Genomic DNA, 3,993 nt, shown 5'->3' with positions numbered 1-3,993 from the left:
GGCGAGGGCAGCGCGAAGACCGGGCGGGGATGGGAAGCCGGGATCCTGGAGGAACTCCGAGACGGGCGTGGCTTAGCAAGGTAGGCGGGGAGCACAGCCCGAGCCAGGGAGAGGCGTGGCCTAGTGTTAGCCTTTCATCTACTGAGAGCCAGGGAGGAGGAGCCTCCTGAAGTGGCGGGAAAATCGGACGCGGGTATGTAGCTCGAGGGATTTGGGACCAATGGAAGAAGTGGAAATGGCTTTTGGGATCTTCCCCACTCTCGCCCAGGGACTTCTGTCCTGCTTCCGTCTTCTCTCAACACTCTCCTAGGCATATTCTTGTCTTTTTGGTCTCCTCCGAACTGCTTCCCCAAGTATTTAATTCCCTAATTCATTCTGTCAGCCTTCACCAAGTGCAACTCTGCCTGTCATTGAGTGGATGCAAAAGTCCTACTCTTAGCATCTCCATGTAGTAATGGAAAACAACACAAAACAAAACAAAAACAAAGGCCTAGCCATAAAGCCACTGCTCATCTGTGCCCAAGAACAGACAGGTAAATTGCAGCGCTATGCGAGGTGCTATAAACTCCTAAATATTTCAGGTTCTTCCCCTCATCTCCAATTCTTCCCTTCATCTCCAATTCTTATTGCCACTGCCTCATTTCAAGCCCTTAGCATTTTTTCACCTAAATTACTTCGGAAACCTCTAAAAGAGTCTTCGACAGAATTCTTCCAAGCCAATTCTTCTTCCATTCCCTGCCAGTTACTTTCCTAAAATCCAACTATGGCTATGTCACTTGCTTGAAGTCCATCAGGCTTTCCCATCTTCTACCGGGGTACATTTAAGCTCCTTAGCATGGTGTACCAGGCCCCAAAAATTTGGACCTAGTTTCAACAGTCTGTCCTCTGACCGTCCCCCCCGTGAAAGCCAGAGCCCCAATCATGCTGAAAGACTTTGTGCTGCCTTGTCTCTATGCTTTTGCAAATATTTTCTCTGCCTGGTATTCTCCTCCAATTCACTTTCAAACACTTGGTTCAGATCTCACCTTCTCTAGGAAACCTACAAACACATTTCCATCTCTCCTTTCCCCACACAGGGTCTATTCTAGAGCTTTTCTTTTTCTTTTTTTTTTTTTTTTTTGAGATGGAGCCTCCCTCTGTCGCCCAGGCTGGAGTGCAGTGGCCGGATCTCAGCTCACTGCAAGCTCCGCCTTCCAGGTTTACGCCATTCTCCTGCCTCAGCCTCCCGAGTAGCTGGGACCACAGGCGCCCGCCACATCGCCCGGCTAGTTTTTTGTATTTTTTAGTAGAGACGGGTTTTCACCGTGTTAGCCAGGATGGTCTCAATCTCCTGACCTCGTGATCCGCCCGTCTCGGCCTCCCAAAGTGCTGGGATTACAGGCTTGAGCCACTGTGCCCGGCCTATTCTAGAGCTTTTTTACAGCAGCCAGGGCACCACTGTTTTGAGCAGCTCATGTCACAGGGCTACCATTGTTATTATTATTTTAAGAGATGAGGTCACACTATGTTGCCCGAGCTGGTTTTGAACTCCTGAGCTCAAGTGATCTTCCTGCCTTGGCTTCCCAAAGTGCTAGGATTACAGGCGTGAGCGTGGTCTCATTATTTATTTACAGGTTTGTCTCTCCTGTTAGATTGTGAAACTCTGAGAAACAGGAACCTTGCACCTGGCACAATGCTGGGCACATAGTGGACATTCAGTAAATGCTTGTTGAATAAATTAATAATCTAAGAAAATGTTCCAGGAGGAGGAAGTGAAATCTTTACTTCTCTCTCCCCAACTCCTTCATTGATTGCCCTTCATCTTCTATTCCAGAGAACTTCTCTAAACTATGTCTGGTTATCTAATCTAACCTCCATCTGACTATCCTTCATCCAACTCCTCTCTAATATTTCCTGACTTTATTTATTTACTCATTCTAGAGTCAGGGTCTTGCTCTGTTGCTCAAGCTGGAGTGCAGCGGTGCGATCATGACCCACTGCAGCCTCAAAGCAATCTTCCCACCTCAGTTTCCTGAGTAACTGGGACTAAAGGTGTGAACCACTTTGCTCAGCTCCCTGACTTTAATATAGTTATTCTCAGATTATGTTATTTCTCTTCCAATTTACCTTTCTGACCACTTATCAATTCCTTCTGTAACTACTTCTCCTTCTCCTTTTCTTTTCTTTTCTTTTTTTTATTTGTTTATTTATTTTTTGAGACAGAGTCTCACTCTGTCGCCTGGAGTGCAGTGGCACGATCACGGGTCGCTACAGCCTCGACCTCTCCAGGCTCAGGTGATCCTCCCGCCTCAGCCTCCCGAGTAGCTGGGACTACAGGCGGGAGACACCATGACTTGCTAATTTTTATTTTCATTTATTTGTTTATTTATTTATTTATTTATTTATTTTTTAGACACAGTCTCACTCTATTGCCCAGGCTGGAGTGCAGTGGCACCATCTCGGCTCACTGCAACCTCTGCCTCCTGGATTCAAGCGATTCTCGTGCCTCAGCCTCCAGAATAGCTGGAATTACAGGCACCCGCCATCACACCTGGCTAATTTTTGTATTTTTAGTAGAGATGGGGTTTCATCATGTTGGCCAGGCTGGTCTTGAACTCCTGTGCTCAAGTGATCCACCTGCCTGGGCCTCCAAAAGTGTTGGGATTACAAGCATGAGCCACCACACTTGGCCTAATTTTTGTATTTTTTGTAGAGTCTGGGTTTCGCCCTGTGGTCCAGGCTGGTCTCGAACTCCTGTGCTCAATTGATCCACCCGCCTTGGCCTCCCAAAGTGTTGGTATTAGTGTTACAGGCGTGAGCCACCTCACCCAGCCTTCCTGTTCTTTTTTAAGATTTAGTAAACTGGCCAGGCGCGGTGGCTGATGCTTGTAATCCCAGCACTTTGGGAGGCCGACGGGGGAGGATTGCTTGAGCTCAAGGGTTCAAGACCAGCCTGGGTAACAAAAGTGAGGCACTATCTCTACAAGAAAAAAAAGCTGGGCGTGGTGATGCGCGCCTGCAGTAAACATATGTGTGTGTATATATATATGTTTTGTTTTGTTTTATTTGAGACAGAGTCTTGCTCTGTCACCCAGGATGGAGTGCAATGGCACGATCTTGGCTCACTGCAACCTCCACCTCCCGGGTTCAAGCGATTCTCCTGCCTCAGCCTCCGGAGTAGCTGGGATTACAAGCGCATGCCACCACGCCCGGCTAATTTTTGTATTTTTAGTAGAGACGGGGTTTCACCATGTTGATCAGGATAGTCTCGAACTCCTGACCTCGTGATCCGCCGGCCTCGGCTTCCCAAAGTGTTGGAATTACAGGCTTGAGCCCCCGCGCCCAGCCCTAGTAAACTTATATTTCTCACACATTATGTAAGCCACTTTAGGATACAGTTATAAAGTGAGTCCCCCTTTTCGGCAACCGATTCTCTAACCCTCCATTGCTTAAATCTTTCCCCCATGGCTGTGACCCCACCCCGAGTCGTGCATAACTTTTGTTGATGACAAACGGTGGCAGACTTTTGTCCTGGGGATAGGCAGGTGAAGTGTTTTAAGAAATGGTTATTTTCAGGCTATGCAGAAGAATGAGACTTCACCATCAAGCCTCACTAGAGTCGGGCTTGCAGAATAGCGACACTGTATTGACAATGACAATCCTTTCTTTTAAACTCCAAACCTAACTAAGCCACACGTCTCCAAGCAAAGGGTAAAAGATTGAAGAGGGAATGAGAAAGGACAGGAGGCGGGGCATAGCCGGCCCCGAAGGCTTCCAGCTTGTCCCTGTGGACCCTCCTCGCCCCTATGAACTTCCACCCCCAGTACCTCCGAGGCTCTGACAGGCTGATGCCTGCCGGCTACGTGAGCACGTGGTGGCGCGCGCGGTCCTGGGGGCGGTGCCCAGGGGGTAGCTGGGAAGCGACGCAAGACGTGAGTCCGTGCGTGCGTGCTCGCTCACGGCGGCGGCGGCGGAGCGGAGAGACCAGAGCCGGAGACCGAGCTGGGATCGGGC

The sequence above is a fragment of the Colobus angolensis genome, unplaced genomic scaffold (genome assembly GCF_000951035.1).
Source record: "Colobus angolensis palliatus isolate OR3802 unplaced genomic scaffold, Cang.pa_1.0 Scaffold77, whole genome shotgun sequence".
Taxonomy (NCBI): Eukaryota; Metazoa; Chordata; class Mammalia; order Primates; family Cercopithecidae; genus Colobus; species Colobus angolensis.
Note: the sequence above shows the minus strand (reverse complement) of the source record.